A 20,752-nucleotide genomic window follows, 5' to 3' on the forward strand; every position below is an offset into this window, starting at 1 on the left:
AACGGGAGTCACGCCTTGAGATCAGGGTCCAACACATCACTGCGTTCGCGTTCTTTTGGTGATGGACCACTGTGCGTGTTCCTCAGTTCAGGCGGGGACAGTAAAGAGTGTTTGTGCTCCCAGTGTCTCCAATATTGAGCTGGTTTGATATTTTACAACAGTAAATAATAATAATAATAATAATAATAATAATAATAATAATAATGAAGGTACAGCAAATAAATGAAAAGGGATAAGATAGAAAGTGGATTTCGAATGGACACAAGTCCAGCAGCGGGGGAAGGAGCTGATGGGGACTGTCGCCATTCCTGCTAACTCCGTGGAAGCCATGCGCCAGAAGAATTCGGAGAGAGCTAATTTTTGATGTCATACAGAAAGCGATTTTGACCAAAAGGGCAGTGATTCCAGCCCCACCTTCTGTTCATTTTATTCTTATCTATAATGGGGTGTCTACAAATGTTATATTATGATTTTAGACACTGATTTTATTAGTCTGCTACTGACTAGAAGAATATACTTTCTTAATCCCCCACAATGTGATCATTTAAAGGAAATCTTTTCTATATTTTTAGCCACATTTATAATTTCGGTGTGGGGTACGACATTTTTTAGACACACAAAATTGTCTATCATTAAAATAGTTTGTTTGAGACCTGCAAAAGAACCAGCTAACTTTTCTTCTTCATTTATTTTTTAATGAATGCTACCTTTCATCCATAAATCTTTCTCTTTATACTTACTTATCCAAAGATGTTCACTTAACCCGTTAAATAGATCTCTTTTATTCAGGGACTCTTGCTTTAAATTATTAAGTTTTTTTTTTTTTTTTTGATTTTCATCTTTTTCAGAATGCTTAATGGGTAAAATGAGTTTTCCCCTGTATTTAACTCTGCTATATTTTGGTTTGTTAATTTTACTTGAATTCAGCACTACTGAAAGTATTTGCATTTTCATTGCTATTTGAAGTATAAAAGGAAAAATATGTGCTATTCCTTTTTCTTTTTCACAGAATATCCTAAAGGTTAAATTTACATAACATGACCTTTTAAAGAAATTCTTCTTTATACAGTACCACTGTAAAGACACATCTCTGAACTAGAAGGTACCCAAGTTATAAATTGAGAGGCATGGTAACAAGACATGTTTCATCAGTAAAATTTTTTTGTAAGCTAAAAATCATTTTAGAATCATGTCCTTGCCACTCATAATTTCAGAGGAGGCATTAACTATTATTTCTCATAAAATTTATGTGGAATATTTTTCTTTCATTATATCCTCTTGCTGAATATTCTTAAAGTGATCCTAAGAGGAGTAAGGAAGAATGAGACATTATTAAAATTTACCTGAAAGGGCTTTAAAGGCAAACTTATTAAGATATATTGTAGTAGAAATTTCTCAACAAAGCATTCAGATGAATTAGTTTAATCAAATATACAAAAAAACAAACTCATTGACCAAGAACAAGCAGTGTTATACCTAACTACAGAGTATAAAATAAAAATTTAAAAACTCCAATGTGCTTGACTTGAAGATTTATGACTAAAAAATAACAGCAAAAATTTTCAACTTATTTTTTAGCTTATTCTGTTACAATGCTAGGTTTTGGGCAATATACAAAGTAAAGGCAGGTATAGATTCACTTCTCATCAAGGATTTTGGTGGTATTTGGGGGCAAGATATAAGGTAATGAGTTTCATGAAAGGAATATTAATGAAGCATTATGGGAAAATGGAGGAAAAAAATAGAAGTCTGTTGGTGAATAAATGAGGAAATTTTAGAAAAAAGATGTTCACATTTCTTCCAACAGTGAATAGAAAGCATGGCAGATGTACAACTATGATAACCAGAAACTAAAAAAGGTGTGTATAGCTAGTAGACAACAGATCGTTCTGATACCTCAAATTGCATTAAAAGGAATTAATAATATTACTCTGGAAATTGAAGTAGAAACCAGGATGTGGGACAACTTGATGCTGCTGAATATTTCCCAGACTTTGTCTTGATTCAATAACGGACAGAAGATCATCAGGTAACTGGGCTAGGAAGTAGCATATAGAGGCTTGCTTTGGACAGGAATGAAACCATTTTGCAGGGCAGATTTAAAAGACCACAATGGATAGATAGACAGTGGCCCATACATCTTTGTTACCTTACTCCATCACTCATTTTCTGACTTTTTTTACATTAATTAGTTTAAACATTATTAGAATAAAAGTTTGTTGCTTGATTGTTTGTTTTTAAAAACAAAATGAAATCTAGATCTACAGAGCTGCTTTATTGCTCTAACAGGAGAGTAAATCCTACATAAAACACCAAAGAAGATCCAAACAATTTTTCATTCTCACACTACCAGTCATTGAACAAAATGGACCGAGTTAAGAAAATCAAGGTAGTTGGCACAGGGGTGCATGCCTATAATCCTGGCTACTTGGGAGGCTAATATAAAAGGATTGCAAGTTTAAGGTCAGTCTTGGTAAGCAAGTGAGACCCCCATCTCAAAATAAAATACAACAGCTTGGGACATAGCTAAGTGGTAGAAAGAAGAGTTGTATGATTTGTGCAGGGCCCAGGATTCAGTCCCCCAGGACCTCCTCCCCCGGCACACACAGGTAAGTCAAGCAGTAGAGCAAAATATGAACCCCATAATCCTAGCGGATAAATTTCAAGTCCATTTCAGAACTTTCATACTCTTGCCCAGCTGCAGCTGGCCATAAGACTATTCTTGCTGTCATGATGATAAATGAACCTGGATGGTCCACATATTTATCATATTTTGACTGAGCCATTTTAATGTACTTTATCTGAACATTAACACAGCATGCAAATACAACCGCAGTAAGCAGAAAATACATTGGCTTGGCCACCAAGGCGCGATCACCACCACCACTGGGGTCACCACCGCGACCACCGCCTGAGAGTGTTTTATATGCAAAGTGCCAAAGGCTCCTTCTTGAGGGGACAGCGCCCCCTAGTCCATGAAATCGTTCCTGTCCGGGAGTCAGATTTTGTCAACCGCTGAATCCAGCATGACAACACCATTCTTACCTGGCCATGATGTGAAGTTGTGGCAGCTTGGAAAAGAGAAGAAGCCTGCAAACCTTAAGGAAATTATCAGTGCTGAAAAGTTAATAAACTCCTGATGGTCGTTTCTTAATTCCATTCATAAAATTACCAGTCTAAATTGTTCCTGTTCTATTACTTGCACCACTTCAAAAGCTTCTTTTAAAAGGGAGCAATTTTTCTTTTCTGTTATAAATCACGCACTAGGATTTAGGAGCCATGTCTCCCCTGTCAATAACTCCACTAGCCAGTCTGTAAATCAGAAGCGGCTTTTTTTCTGGCCCCCACTGTACTGCACTCTACACATTTGAATTAGGGTTGAACCATGTTTTCAGTGGGTATATTCCTACCAATTTTTACCTGGACTTTATTTTTGGAATATCCAGTCTCATTGTCTGACTGATGAGAGAGCAGTTTGCCCTCGTGGTTTCCTGGTGTGTGTCCACATGATGAGTGTGAGCTTAGTACTTGGAAATCCTTGATGAGAGAAAAGTCAGATCTGGTGTTCCAGGAATCAACCCAAGGTGCGGTCTCATGGTGCAGCTCCACAAAACAGGAACAGGAGCCAAGCTCTAGTGAGATGACTGGAGTGTGGCTGTGTCCTGGGAAGAAGCAAAGTAAGGCCTTCTGATGATCAGTGCATATCTTTGTCGTGTATCATACTAACAACAGGTTCTTAACGTGTTCCCGGGACATGCATAAAATCTGAGTTCTGGCTTTGTAGAATATCTTTATATAAAAATATCCACCAGCTATTAATATCTGCAGAATATTTCTGTCATTATTAACAATTTCATAGTAGGATTTTTTTTCCATGGAAATGTGTAAATTATTCATATTTTAATGATATTATAAAACAGATAAAGGGCATTGACAAAGGTCTCACTGAATAGTAATCACAGGTCCAGATCAAGAACATATTTTCTGACTCAAATGTAATAGTACAAAATAATTTATTCTTAAGTAGGAAATATATTTGTTAGCAGTCTATTTGATTTTGGTCATGTTTGATTGAAGTTTTTAAACTTTGTGAAGCTTAACTCTCTTATATCCTATAATGTAATTTTTGGCAAAATTAATTTTATTGGCACTCTGATCATGACAGAATCAGAGACATGATTCCATTATCATATCTCAATATAATCAAGAAAGATTGAAAACAACTAAATAACATTTTTTTTCTTTAGATATTAGGGAGCAATCCTTTGAGAAAAACTACAGTGAAATGCATGGGAGTTACCCCAAACTTTCTTAATGGTCTATATTCCTAAGTCACCTCTAAGGAGTTGAGAATAGAACACGTGGAACACTATGAGAGGGATATTTTGTAAAGTTCAGGGGAATGTGGCGCTCTCAAATTCCATCATCCATACTAAAGAGTTTTCATTACTCACAGAAGCTATTCGTAGCTATCTAGTGGCTTCCTTGGGAGATGGGACTCTCCATGAGGTTAAGGACTACACTATATCCACCCAAACATAGATTCTAAAAAGCTTCAAAATGATCAAAGTGAATGGGAAGTATCCTTTCTGTTTATGAGGAAAAAGCCCCAAACTCTAAAGAAGACAGTAAACTGTTTCCATTTAACAATATGGAAATCTCAGTGTCCAACATTCATCAAAAATGTCTATACATGGCAACAGGCAGAGAAGCATGAAGTTCCCTGACAGACCACCTACTGTTAGAGTCTGTAAACAAGTCTGGATGGTGCCTGGCAAAATGCCAGGGGGAGTGGTTTGTGAAGTAATGCCAGTGAGCCATTAAGTGTGGAGATTTCTTATTGGTTGACTGCTGTATCTAGTTTATGTTAATTAGATAAGCTGTGTGAAATGTATAAATACCCCTCCTTTCCTACAACAGATGGCTCCTACTCCTGCTGTATCAATACACAAGTTGTTCGTCACCCCCCTGTTATCTTGCTGCAGCGGGACTGCAGCAACCTACAAGCTGGGACCCTGTCTTGCTGGGACCCTGTCTTGCAGAGCTCCAGGCCTCTGCATCTCAAAGTCTAAGGGGAAGTGAAAATGGAATGCAACAGGCTAAAGGAAATAGGCTGTAACTTGACTGAGGTGATTGTCAAGTTGTCATATTGTTTAAAGGAGTGTGGGTTGGGGATGTAGCTCAGAGATAGAGCAAGTGCTTCACATGGGTAGGGTTCTGCGTTTGATCCTTAACACCACAAAAATAATAAATAGGTGTGTGTATGTGTATGTGTGTGGGTGTGGGTGGGTGTGGGTGTGCATGTGTGTACAAATTCTACTTCACAATTTCAATATGAAAATTAAAATTTTATAAATAAGTTATGTCAACTGGCTTAAGTCAATTATATTTTCATGATTATTAATAGATTATAAAATATCAATTGGTATTATTGGCTATATGTTTAAGTGAAATTCTATTACATAATAATAATGTCAAATTGCTTTTGATTATCAAAATAAGAACTTCAAAAATAAGAGTGAGATAAATAGTGAAGTTATATTTGTCACTATCTTGTAAGCCTCAGAAAATTCACATACTGGAAACTATATAAAACTGAAAACCTGTGAAATAAATGCTTTATATGCTATTATTATGGTAAGAAAATGTAATATATTTCAAAATATGTATTACCTACAGTTTAAAGTCCGATAATGTCTACAAGACTAAAATGGGTTTTCACAGAAATTTCCCCAACACTCTCATCACCACCAAAATAAAATTTCAAAATGCCACTAATGGTATATGCTAAAAACACAATTTGTGAACATACTGGAAGGTGCTCTTTGGGTGCTTCATTTATTTTCTCATGTGTGTCCTGAGAACCAGCCTTCGTCTGTTGTTGTCTATGTATCTCATCAATGTGTTGACATATTATTATGTAACCTCAAGAGTTTTCCAGTGTGTTAGGTACTTCAATGTCACTTGATCCAAGCTGTGGCAATGTCCCCTTCGTTGACCCTTATGTATGGAGCTATGTCGATGCATGTGACATGGAGAGAATGAGCCGCCCTTTCACACAGAGGTGGATGCCCACGGGGTGTCTTTCCCTATGTCTTTCTCTTTCTGTGCAAAAGGAGGCCACTGAGAGAAAACTCTTATTGCTAAAAGTGCGTGACTTCTCCCTGTGACCTGGTACTACTGTGGTGATTTTATTTGAACTAGTCCACTTATATATAACAGAGCTGTTGAGGATGGAATAGACATTATCCACCCAGAAAGCCTAAAGATTCACTGCAATAAGCGTTATATGTCTCCAGTGGCGGTATCTTGCCATGAAAATGAGTGTTTTACTCAGAAACAGAATAAGTGTGTGCGTCTCTGATGTGGTCACTGCTCAAGCCTTTCCCTGGGTCCTCTTTTCCTGCTCTGACTGGTTACCTCTCTGTCTCCCGTTGCTCACCGTTTTTCTATCCCCAGTCCCATTACCTCCTCCCAAAAGATATATTGTCCTTTATACTGTTTCATGCTATTTCTTTAAACTTTTGCTCTCCTAATAGTTTATAAAGAGTTGAGAAGTTATTTAGAGAATTAAAGTCATATGTAATCTCTTGTTTAATCCATGACTTTAACACTTACACATGTAATGTTTATTATTTGTCCAAATCATTACAATAAATTATGATTAGTTGAGCATTCAGATTTACATAGATGATTAATATTAACCTATTTAAAATGATGCATCAGAGTACTCTATAACAACAGTCTTTTATCCCTATGATTTATCTCATCTTTCCACTAATATAGTCAAAATTCTAAAAATGTATAATTTGGGGATAAAAACTATGTTTTTATCACTTTCAAAAGAAGAACGCATCATTCAAAAACTGAGTTCATCTTTAAGGCTTATGAAGAAAGGACAATGTTTGCCTTATCTTAAGATTTCAATAACAAATAAAATGGTTTATTAATTAACTTTTCCTAAGGAATATAGGAATTCTTACCTTCAAATTTTTGGTTTAGTCCTTGTTTTTTTCAAACATGTCTTTTAAAATTAGAATACAATAATAATTAGACATTCTATATTTATTTTAATGGTGAATTATTTAATAATTTTTAGAGCATTTTGTAGAACATTTTAAGTTGTATGAATTATATCCAGTATTTTTTCATGGTGCCATCAACAGGGAAACATTTAATTTGAAAATAGTGTGAGCTGCATTTACTCAAGTTCATACACCTGCTTGGAATTTTTCTATTTATTGAATATTTATTTTATGTCTTCTTGAGATACAAGGGCACTATGAGTTAATTGATGTGATGCTCCAAGTGTCTACTATCCTTTAAAAACCTATTGGAATTGTAATTGAGTAACTGAGCACTGGGTATGTTAATATCTGTCTTTAGAAATCAAGCTTATTCATGGGAATAGACTCAAGAGAGAGGAAAAGACATCATGGAAAACTCCATTCATGGGGAAGTAAATGATAATTAACAATGTAGCAACCGTACAAAACACAAGTGGTGATGCTTCTAATGAACAGGGACAGAATGGCACTGTCACCACTGAGGGAAGAGAAACCATCTCTTCAAGCCCTCCGCCTTGCCGTAGGTACCTGTGTGTGCATTCTCCACTGTGGCACAGAGGTAGAGCCGATGAGAGCAGGGAAGATCCACTGAAGTTTGGAAGCCTGGTCTAAAGTAACAAATGACAGACAGTTGAGATTTCCAGGAAATAATGTCAGAAAAAAGGGCCCCTCACAGAAATGATCTTTAGAAATTTTCATGAACTTCCCATTAATCGTTGATTAAATATGAAGATGTACATCTTCTCAGCAAAATGGCATGTGATCCAGCTTAGAATGGCTTCTAGGGATCTTTGAGGGGACAGAAATGGTAGAAACGAAACATTCCTTGGAAATAGAAATTTTGTTGGGCTCCGTGGTGCACACCTGTAATCCTAGCAGCTCGGGAGGCTGAAGCAGGAGGATTGCAAGTTCAAAGCCAGCCTCAGCAACTTAGCAAGGCCCTGAGCAACTCAGTGAGATCCTGTCTCTAAATAAAATATTAAAAAGGGCTGGGGATGTGGTTCAGTGGTTAATTACCCCTCAGTTTAATCCATGGCATCAAAAAAAAAAATATATATATATATGAGTTTCAACCCACCAGTTACAGGAATTCAGTGAAGAACTTAGAAAGACACCATCTAGAATGAGGAGTAGTTCAGACTAGTTCTACTGAGGTTAAAAATAAGACTTGGAAGGATAAATATGACACATCAGTAAATTAAGTAACTGCCAAAACTATATCTGTTGCTCACAAAAGGAAGACACCAAAATCTAAAATCTCAAAAATATTGCGTTTATAATGTTCAACATGTAATAAAAAATGTTAGGCTTGTAAAGAAGTATAACTGGCAGGGAAAGATGATCAATTAATAATCTACGGTAAGATAATCTGTGTACTGAAATCAGCAGTAAAGAGCTATAAATAAATTGTTACAAATAGATTCAAGGACATAATAGATAATATGACTATAATAAATGAGGAAAAATCAGTAGAGTGATGAAAAAAATCAAATGGAAATTTACAATATCTGCAATGAAAATTATAAAATATAATTAATAATATAAAAGTTAATAATATAATAATAATCTGAAAACGCAATGAGCTAATCTAAAACACAGAAAGCAAAACCATTAATAGAGATTCAGTTACTGAATTAGAGAATAACAAACTGTTTGGTAGATGTGTAAATCAAGGCCTATTATTTTAGTTTGCTATGAACTGTCCCCCAAAAGCTCATTATGAGACAGTGCAAGAATTTCCCGAGATGAAGTGATTTGGATTACCAGGTGTGACCCTCACGGTGGCTTCATCCACTGACAAGGATGACCTGGGTGCTAACAGGAGGCAGGTGGGTTGTGGCTAGAGGAAGTAGGGCCTGGGGGTGTGCCTGTGGGTTCTCATTTTTCCCTGGTGAACAGAGGTCTCTGTGCCTCCTGGTTGTCATGTCCTGAGCTGCCTTCCTCGATCATGTCCTTCCACCAGGATGTTCTGCCACACCCGGGGCCCAGAGATGTGGAGTCAGCTGTCATTACTTAATCCTGGAAATCATGAGCCAAAATAAACTTTCATTCCTTTCAAGTTGTTCTTGTCAGGTGTTTGGACACAGACATGGAAAAGCTGTCTAAAGCCGCCACGAAATGGTGACAGAGAGAGAGAAGGAGAGAGAGATATAGGGAGAGAGAGAGAAGGGGGGAGAGAAATATAGGGAGAGAGAAAGAGGGGGAGAGAGAGAGAGAGGGAGAGAGAGAAGGAGAGACAGAGGGAGAGAGAGGGAGAGAAGGAGAGACAGAAGGAGAGAGAGAAGGAGAGAGAGAGGGGGAGAAAGAGAAGGAGAGAGAGAGGAGGGAGGAGAGAAGGAGAGGGAGAGAGAGAGGAGAGAGAGGGAGAGAGAGAGGGAGAGAGAGGGAGTTAGAGAAAGAGAGAAGAAAAGAGGGGAAAGAGAGAGAGAGAGAGAGAGAGAGAGAGAGAGAGAGAGAGAACAAAAAATATATGGTAAAAGATATTAGAAAAATTTCCAAATTTGATAAACACACACACACACACACACACATAAACACACACACACACACACACACACACACACACACACAAAATTACAGAACCAATAATCTGAGAAATTGCCAAATTGGCTGAATATAAAGAGAACCATATCTAGTGCTAAAAGCCATAAATGAAGAAAAAAAAAATTGAAAACAGAGAGGGAGAAATAGGTGCATGGAAGCAATGATAGGAAAGTTGCTGATACATACCCTGAAACAAGCCCAAGAGGCAATGAATCAACTTTTACAAGCTGAAACTAAGAGCAGTCAGTCAGCTCAGATCCTGTACTCAGCATAAATATCACATAAGATAGAAAGTGAGATCAAACATCAACAGACAATAATTGAGAGAATTCGTCTCCAATAGAAATGAACCAAAAGAAACCTTGAAGAAATTTATTTTTGACTGAAGTAAATAGATACCATAAGAAAATTCTTATATACAAAAAGGAATGAAAAATATCTAAAATCTTAAACATGTTAGGAACCATGTAAATATGTATGCACACACATGTATATTTATTCACATACATGTATGTGTAAATAAACATATATGCATATTTTTATTCTTTTAGGCTCTTTAATAATATATTCAAATCAATATTTACAATGACATTTGTACATTTACTAGATATATATGTAAAATTTGACAAAGCATAGGAACTGTTCTGCAAAAACATTATGTCCTACAGGAATTTAACTTTTATTTTGTGCCTATGTCTATATGTAATTTTCCCTTTTGTGTTTTTTTTTTAAATTTACATATAGTTGTTCATTTCTTATAGATTATTGTTCAAGTGCATATTTCAAGACTGGCATTTTATTTATTTTATATATGGAGTGCAGAGTATAGTTATTGTACAAAATACTTGCTTTTTCACTCATATAATCACATATGCAGATATACACACATAAATATGTTTAAGTATTTATAAATTATATATACATATACATAAGCATGTATATGTATATGTATCTGTATATGTGATTATATGAGTGAAAAAGCAATAAAAGAATTTTATATTTTCTTTTATTGATTTACTTATGCTTTAAAAGTAGACTCATACTTACTGGTTTCTTTCTTTCTTTTTTTTCTTTTTTGTCATTGTTTAATATACCACAAACTTCTTTTCAAGTCTACTAGTGAAAACATAAATCTTTTTTTTTTTTATTGAACTGCATAAGATTCCAACAAATTAGAGTAAGAACATCTCAATTGTTTCCATCTTTTCCCACCACAATTACATTAAATAACTTATTTATGGTATACTTATATATCAGTTTTTTTTGTAATATACATTTATCATATATATATTTCTATATGAATATACTATCCAATTTGGTTATTATGTAAAACCCAATACAAGGAGTAAAATTTTTGAGTTAAAGGGTAAAGTATGTAGATTTTAATATTAATAGAAATTCTTTGTGAATCATTTAATTGTATTCCCTACCCCTGTTCTTTTAGGGCATCAGTATTTTAAAATTAATTATATTAAAAATCATGCAAATTATAATCACTTTTTTGTTATGTAAATTGAAAATAAATTTCCTCATTATTTTTTCAAATAATTTTTTTGAAATATCCTTTGCAATATTGTAAGTGTGTTTGTGTTGGGGGTGGGTAGCTATCTCTTGTAATTTTTAAGTTTTAGTCTTGGTAAAGAAAATCTTCTCCCTCCCTAGTTAAATCATTAAACCATCTGGCGCTTGTTTCTGATACTGTGTGAGAAAGGGTGCACATTATCTTTACCCAGATGGACAGCTAATAGTGCCAACACATCTTAGTAAATGTACTGGGCTTTTCACACTGTCAAAAGCACATTTGTCATAGAATAAATCTTATATATAATAAATGCTATTTCTGGATTTGATAGTATAATAGATTTGTCTATCACCTATTGAAATAACAGTAGAATGTTTATTTTACCTTATTAATTTGTCTTTGTTTTTTGGTACTGGGGATTGAACTCAGGGGCACTGAGCCACATCCTCAGCCCTATGTTGTATTTTATTTAGAGACAGGGTCTCACTAAGTTGCTTAGTGCCCCACTTTTGCTGACACTGGCTTTGAACTGACAATCCTGTCTCAACCTCCACAGCTGCTGGGATTGTAGGTTCTGATATCTAGTTTGGTTAAAAAAAAAAAAAAAAAATCACCCTTTGACATTCTTTGAATTTTTCCCTATATATTCCTGATTTTCATAGCTCTAAATATGATATGCAATTAGTGGCTCACTTTAGTTTTAAAAGTCATCTTTGATTTTCTATTTTACTTAAAAGCAACTACATGCAGCAAAGTCTGTCTGGTGATTTTTTTTCCTCAATGGGCTCTAACAAAGTCATGCTCATCCCTGGCCGGCGCTGCCCCAAGGGCCTGCTCCAGCTGTGGCTCCCACCCACCGCAGATCATAGCTTAACACGCACTGGGCTCACGACGCTCCCTTGCCTGGACCCTTGCCCTCGCCCATGCACTTCTTCCCACTCAAGTGTCATAAAATCCTGAGTCCTCATTGTTTCATGCGACACCTTTCAGGGTGTGGCCTCTGGTGCTTCAGACCGGGGTCCCGCCATTCCCCTCCCTCCGTGGGCCTCGCTGTCCTGCAGACTCAGGGTCTACCTGGGCCTGCTCCTTGAGGTTCTCCTCCGGTGGCTGCACACCTTCCCAGCTCAGCGCACCCCATGCCATCTCCCCAGGTTCTTCTCGCTCCCCAGCCTGACGCTGTGGCTTGAAGGGGACTTGTCCCCTAGCAGAGGGGGGACACTCGAGGGCACAGACGGTTTGGCCTTCTGCCCTTGGAAGCGAGCGCCAGCAATGACCAGCGTGGAAGTTTTCCCAAGCCTGCAAAAATGCCATTATTTTCCATTAAAAATAAACAAATAAATGAAATAAAACTGTCAGGATTTTACTCAAAATTGCCCTGACTTCAGAGTTAGAGATCATGTACATCAGATGACTTTAAGTTTACTGTCCACCGTGCCATATTTTCTCCGTTGGTTCTCACCTTCTAATCAGCTTTTGCACAGGACTCTATTCAAGTATCTCTAAGTAGATCTCAATTTATATTGTCCCCAGGATGGAACATTTCCCCCGTTTCCTTGTAATATTCCGTCATCTAACAGAATAACTAATAGATTCTACTAATTCTTGATCTTAAAGTGTGAGGTCTCAACCTGGGACACACTGATCTTTCACCTGTGGTTGCTGTTTTGTCTTTGTCACAACCTCTCGGGTGATTTTAATGACCATGGCACCAAGGCAGGTGCTCTTCGCTCCTATGGCCTGAGGCATTTTTTTATCCCAGGACATTGTAAGCTCCACTGTCAGGTTTTACCGTCACCACCCACTAACCCCAAATATATAATGGGATTTTTAAGTTCCCAAAGAGAAAATGTTTCGTTCCAATTTCTGCTTCCCTCCTCCTCCTGTCTTGTTGGGAACCCGATGAAAGTGTGTGTCCTGCCTTCCCCCAGGTGGGGCCATAGTGGGCTGTCCTCCCCTCAGGGTTCCTCGGGTCTGTGGTCCAGCGGTAGGGACCTGGAGTCAGACCCAGCCTTGGGGCCAGGGAGATCTTCCCTGGGTTCCGGCAGTGAGCAGTGGGCAGGCTGGAGCCCAGGAGGAGCTTTCTCTACTACTTGGGGACAGTTCCAAGTCCCCACGGGCAGACAGAGGCCAGGAAGGCCAGAGAATGCCGGACTCCACCCGCAGGTGCCGTGGTCATGGCACTTAGGCAACCCTGGGGGGCCACGGTCCAGTTCATCACATCTCCTCTTCTGTTCTCCAGGTCCTTCCCTACCCTCTCAGAGGAGGCTGTGGTTTTATTCACTCAGCTCTGTTGGCTTAGCGGACCCACAGGTGCTGCCAGAGTCTCTCCAAAGGGCTGCCCTGAGCAGGAGCTGAGCCCCTTAGCCTTGAGTAAGGGGGGCATGGAACTGGCATCCTGCAGTGGAGGCAGATGGGCCTCACCTTGGCTGGGCGAGGGAGAGCAGCTCTGGGATTGGGCGTCGTCACCCTATGGGACAGGCTACACCCTGTGTTTGCCATAACACAATCCTTGCCTTATTTGGGTGGAATTCTCTGTCAAATGCCTCCTCCCCTAATTAAAAACATGGTTCTGGGTGTGCTCTCTGGCCTCTGGCCTCCGGCCTCCCTTGTTCCCCTTGCCCTCCAGTGTTAAAGTTGGAGTCTCAGAGCTGTCCTTGAACGCAAAGGAAGGTATTTCCCTGTTTGTGTCGTCTTTTTGTTGCCAGCCCAAGTCACAGGAGTGACCCTGACTCCATCACCTGTGCAGGATGTGGCCGATAACAGTCTTTTCCCTATTATTATTGCTATTGTTTATTTCTATTATTGTTTTTAGATATGTGAGTGCATAAAAATTTTGTTTGTATAAAATTAAAATAAGCCACTTAGATTTATTTAGTCACATAATCTGACAGAAGGTACTATATTTCAAATGCCTTTATTTGCACCTGAGATATAAAATTTTCTAAACTGAGTAGTGCCTTAATAAATGTTATGTGAAAATACTTACCATAGTGCCTGATGATAACAAAACCAGATAAATGATCATTTATATGGTTGAATTTTTAAAGATGAAAAGCTATAGTTTTATTCCTAAAATGATGAATTATTAGAATATTAAAAAAAACTTTAAAAATCAGCAAACTTCCAGTAAGTTTTAAGATTTCTCTATAACCCAGGTACCAGATGGCATGATTACAAGAAGTAATCAAAATTTTATGAGCATGTAGTTGGGACTTTAGGAGCTATTCTACTGCTATAATGGTGCAAGAGATTTTAGTGAACTGTTAATTATAGATTTGAAAATAAATTAATTTTAGAGAATCATGGAATTTATCCCTGTAGGTTACAACTTAATCTCATAGTGGAGCACAATTTTAAAATACCATTCTGTATGATATCAATAATGTCATCATTTCAGAGAAAGCAGTGATATAAAGAATTTAATGGCTCCATATGAACCGGGACATCTCTCTTTACAGTGGTGCTCTGGTCCCTGGGTGCTTGTTGCACTGTGATGTATGATGGTCTCCCTGTTAATTAGTCAGGCATTTAGAGGATTAGGGGACCCGAGAGGAGTGTTATGTGAGGACATGTCCCCAGGCTGTCCCGTCTTCCTCAGGAGCCCAATTACTTCCCCAGTTAGATGCACAGTCTCAGGCAGATCTGCAGGACACTCAACTGGAAGCCAAGGTCAAGCATTGCCATGGGTGCCCTGCCCTGCCATCAGCTGACATGGTCCACCAGTTAGTTGATTTTATACTGATTCAGTGTCTCCTTTTGGAATAGAGACCTCATATATGATTTCATTACAGCAAAAGCCTCTCTGTCCTTATCATTCCAGAAAACCAGAGTGCAGCCCACACACTGGTGTGACTCTCTGGACCAGTATAAATTTTGAATGAGGTTTTCATCAGAAATTTTCTACTTCATAACTTCTCCAACGATACCCTTTTGCAAAATATAAAGGTTAGCTGAGGAAATTTCGGGGAACAAAGTTTAAAGACTACTTTTCCAGTACGATCTTTATTAACAACTCAATTTAGAGAATATTTCAAATTTTGTGTTAAAACTCCTTTTCTCCCCAATAAATTGTAAAATGATGAGAGAGTGTGTGTGTGGGGGGGGAATGTGAGAATGCCAGATAGACATGTGGACATGCACACAGACCCACAGACACAATTGGTAAGACAAACCCAGCTACCTGGGTTATATTTTGGTTTTGTTTTTTAGTACTGCGGGTTGAGCCCAGGAGGGATTTACCACTGAGGCACTTCTTAAGACCTTCATTTTGAGACAGGGACTCCCAAGTAACTCAGGCTGACCTTGAATTTGTGATACTCCTCCTAAAGCCTCCCTGGTTGCTGGAATTACAGGAACACATCGCAACACCTGGCACACTTAATTTCTTTATTTCCACACTTCTGATTGTGTTTTCTGCACCCTGGGTCATGCTTTTGACTTTGCCTTCAATAATAATTCAAGGAGATCTATTGTTTAAAACTTTGATTTCCTGATTGATTCTTTCTGACTGCTTATCCTGGAGATGACCTCTGCAGTACCTGCTGACCCCATCAGAGTCACCCACCCACCACCCCAGGGTCCATCTTTTCCATGCATTCTTATTTCCGCTGGTCCAGCTGAGGTTTAGTGCCCCAAGAGACTCAGCAGTCTCCTGTCTAGATCTCCAAGTGCCCTGCTCCTCAATTGCTCCTCTAGGAAACCCAAAAATCCACCTACTTGATAAAAAAACACAAAACCCAATGGAGAAAATATACAACTGTATTGAAAAGTGTGATCTTAAAATTATCATCCCCAAAACTAAGGTGAGGTCTAAAAGATCTACCACTACCAGCCTGGTCAGTTCCCTCTCCCATTTCTCAAAATACTATCAAATACTTTTTTATTCAATTCCAACAATTCATCTTCTTTAATCTTTTGCAGCTAATGGATTATAAATCGCAAGTGGTAAGCTAAGAAGTATTAATGTTCACCACTAAACACGCCAACCTACCTCTGATAGGCTGTCATCCTTCCTGGTATGGATGAAAACTGCAGTCAGAACGATGACCCTGAGAATGGGCATCCCATCTCTGTTTCTGCTGCTGTACATGGTAAAATGGACTTGGAGGCTGTGGTCAGTCAAGGAATTTGAGAAAGGGCGGTACTCCAGGGTTATCCCCTGGGCCCAGGGCAATGACTGCGGTCCTCAAAAGAGCAAGGAGAGGTAGAAGAGCTTGGGGGGAAGATGTGACAGCGGAAGAGTGGTCAGAGGACTGGATGTGCTGCTGTCCCTGAAGAGAGGAAGAGAGACTCAACCTTAGGAACACACTGACCCCCTCTAGTTGACAAAGGCAAGGATGCAGGTCCCCCAGAAAAGGGCGCATGGCCCAGAACTTGATTCTAACACAGAGAGACTGGTTTATACTTCTGAACAGTGGGACAGTAAGACAATGAGCTACTGTTATTTCGAATCACTTAAGTTCTCTGTAAATTGGTACAGCTGTACAAACCTAATGGCTATCAGATGTAGGGGGAAGAAGGGAAATGAGGAAAGCAATACGCAGATTGAAAAATACAAGGTTTGAGTGATATTGAATAAGCTTTGGTGATCTGTTGCACAGGATGGTGACTGTATTAAATAATAATGAATTTAAGATTTCAAAATTGTACATTTCAACATTGCAAAGGGAGTAGATTGGAAGTGTTTTTAATCACAGAATGTAAGTGTGTGAGATAATGGATTTGTTAATTTTCCTGATTTAGCCCTGCTTCACTGCAAATATAAATCCAAATATAACATTGTACCTCATGGATATATCCAATTGTTACTTGCCAAGTAAAACTTCGACATTTAAAAATAATGTGAATGAAATAAACTTTGTCTATTCCCATATAAAGGAGATGCCTCCTAGGTATCCTTTTCCTCTTGCTTAATTGAGAGATTTACTTTTTTTATTTTGTATTTTTTAAAAATTTTATTTATTAGCTTTATTATGGCAAAATTTAAATATAATAAAAGGCACACATTTGAGGTGTGCAATTTGATCAGTTTTGACATGTTTCGATGTGCATGTAACCAATACAATGAATATAAGAAGAATTTTCATTACCTTTTTAAAATTTGAAATCATGCAGACTATTTCCTGTGTGATTTATTACATTAGAAACCAACCACCTTAAGATATATAGAACCCCACTTCCTCCTGTCAACTACTTTAACATTAAGTGTCACACTTATAAATATCTCACAGGCCAAGGAAGAAACCCCCAAAAAAGTAAAAAAAAAAAAAATAAAAGTGCTTTGAACTAAGTTATAATAAAAGCTTAAAATATCAGAATCTCTGGGATGAAACAGTACTCATATGAATATTTATAACTTAAAGTACTTATATCAGAAAGAAGCCATATTTACAATCAAATTATTTTTAAATTGTATTGTAGGAAGGAAAAAAACTAAGAGTGGGAGCAGAAAAATATGAAATAGAGAAGAAATAATACAACTAAAAGTTGATAAAAACAAGTCTAATCAAGAAAAAGCAAGAACACAAAAATTAATGTCAATGTAAAGGGAGCTATCAAAATAACCCTACAAATGCAAAACTATATAAAGGTAATATTATAATTGCACACCAACATATGTGATAGCTTATATAACATGGTCTGTATTAGAGAAGAATCTGTGTACTGCTGAAAAGAAAGTATATTCAGCCACTGATGGATGAAATATTTTACATATGTTTGTAAAGTCTGAATTATCAATTGTATTTTTTAGTTCTATACCGTCTTTATTTTGTTTTTATTTAAAGGATCTACCCAGTGATGACAGAGGCATGTTAAAGTTACCTAGTATTATTTTATTGTGTTCTATTTGATTCTTGAAACTGAGAAGGGTTTGTTTGATGTAGGTAGATGCTCCATGGTTTGGGGTATAAATATTTATGATTGCTATGTATTGTTGAAACATTGTTCCCTTAAATGATATGAAGTGTCCTTATTTGTCCCTTCTTATTAACTTTGGCTTGACGTCTACTTTATCTGATATGAGGGTAGAAACCATTGCTTGTTTACTAGTTCCTTGTGAATGATGTACTTTTTCCTCATTCTTTTGCCTTCAGTCTGTGGATGTCTTTGCCTATGAGTGTAAGTTTCCTGGAGACAGCATATTGTTGGATCTTCTGTTTCAATCCAATCTTCCAGTCTTTGTCTTTTGATTGATGACTTTAAGCCATTTACATTCAATGTTATTATTAAAAAATGATTTTTATTCCATTTTATTTTGATTTATTTCTGGTTTTTACTTTGAATTGGTTTCTTATTTGATTGACTATCATCTAGTGTGGCTCCTCCTTTTTCTGGTTTTCACTTTTATTTTTCATTTCTTCTTTGTAAAATATTTTGCTGAGAATGTTTTGTAGTGGAGGCTTTATAGTTGTGAATTCTTTTAACTTTTGTTTATCGTGTAAGGTTTTTAATTCATTATCAATACCAAAGCTTATTTTTGCTGGTTATAGTATTCTCAGTGGGCATCCATTTTCTTTCAATGGTTGGTATACATTATTCCAAGATGTTCTATCTCTGAGGGTCTGGGTTGAGAAGTCAACTGAGATATGGATTGGTTTCCTACTAAATGTTGCCTGCTATTTTTCTCTGGCTGCCTTTAAAATTCTATCCTTATTCTGTAAGAAATTTTGTATATTTGCATCATGTATTTGAGTTCCCATTTCATTATTTAGGTTTGGGAAGTTTTCTGATATTATTGCATTTCAAAGATTGTGTATTCCTTTGGTTTGTATTTCTGAGCCTTCATCTATCTTGATAAATATTCTATTTGGTCTTTTTAGGTTATCTAACATTTCTTGGATGTTCTGCTCATGTTCTCTTAACATCTTTTCTCCATGGTCAACTTTGTTTTCAAGATTATATATTTAGTCTTCATGCCTGAAATTCTGTCTTCCAAGTGGTGTAGTCTGTTGGTGATGCTTTCCATTGTATTCTTAATTTGGTTTATTGTTCCTTCATTTCAAATATTTCTGTTTTTTTTTAATCTCTATCTCTTTATTGAAGTAATTTTTTTATTTCCTGTATTTTCTCTCTGTCATCACTCCTTACATTGTCCTTTACCTTGCATATTAGTTTAACTATGTACCTTCTAAATTACTTCTCTGACATTTCTTCCAACATGGTGTCATTAGATTCTGTTATTGACGTACCTTGGTTTGTTTGGAGTGATTTGTTTTCTTGCTTTTTCACATTGTTTTTGTGACTGCCCATTTAACTGTATGGATCTGAGACAATAGACTTTCTACTTTGTGGACTTGCTGTGTCCTAAAGGTTTCCAGTATCTCATCACTTAGGGGGAGACAAATAATACCAACCAGTGCAAACAAGATACAGCATTAAACCAAATATTTCTACTGTGTTGCCTACAACATTAATTATCACAATAAAAAGAAATAGTGTGATCAGTATTGCCTACAATAAAAGCAGCAAGTTTGCAAAAGGTTTTACAATTTCAAGTGGTAGACAGGGAGATAGTAGAATTGGTATAGGGCGTGATGATTATGAGGGAGGAGGAGAGAAGATAGAAGCAAAAAATTAAAGGAAGAAGTGAAAGAGAGGACAATAGAGATTGACTTAGCAGAAGAAAAGACAGAAAAGCAAGAGAAACAGGTAAGTGAAATACACACACACACACACACACACACACAAATATTTAAAAAAGAAAAAGAATTCAGAACAGAGCTAAAATATAGTAATCAAACATCCTGACCCTCAAAAATTTGATCCATGAAAAAATGACTGGCTTCAGAAATGCTAGAAATGAGAAGAAAAAAACAAATATGAGGATATAGAAATGTCCATGTGCCATTAAGGTCAAAATTAAACAGAGAAAAGAAAAAAAAAGGTAAAAGAGAAAAAAATTCTCAATAGAAAGTTAAAGAATTCTTTCCATTGGAGTTCAAAGATTCTCAGCTTCTCTCCTCAGCAGTTTTAGGTGGGATATGCGGGAGCCTGATGCTCCACCCTTCAGATTGCTGGAATGAGAAAGGTAAGCCCCATAGATGGAATTCCTGGAGGGAGGGTTTAGGCTCAGGTGGGGTCCAGACTTTTGTTGAATGCCAGTTGGTCTGGAGATTCTTATATCAGTACACCTCCAGGGTCCAGCAATTGCCAGTCCATGCTGAAAAACTCTACCTCGGGGATCTCCCCTGGGTTCCACTCATGTGGTGGAGGAACCAATTCTTAGTTCCCTATGTCAACTATGCCATCCACATTTCCTGATCTTGCATTCAGTCTCCAAGCTCAGTATCTCCCACCCCCACCCTTCTGAATTCTAGCCAGATGAGTTTCTCGCAGACAGTACTGTAAGCAGCAGATTAGAGAAGGAGAGGTAGAGCTGGGAGGGTTTCCAAGACCAGGTGTCCCATGTGCAAGACTCTCAGCATTTGATGTTTTCTTGGTCACTTAAGCATGCTCTATCGCATGCAGTGTGTGTTTACTGGTCCTGTGTTTGAGGGAAAACTTGGGTTTGCCAGGAATTCTCTTTCTTAGCTGCTGACCCCTGTGCTGCGGCTGCAAGACTGTTCCTTCTTCTGTCCTCCACACCCTGCTTGGAGAGATGGTGGCTTCTTTCCCTCAC

This window comes from Callospermophilus lateralis, chromosome 11, assembly GCF_048772815.1.
Source record: "Callospermophilus lateralis isolate mCalLat2 chromosome 11, mCalLat2.hap1, whole genome shotgun sequence".
Lineage (NCBI taxonomy): Eukaryota > Metazoa > Chordata > Mammalia > Rodentia > Sciuridae > Callospermophilus > Callospermophilus lateralis.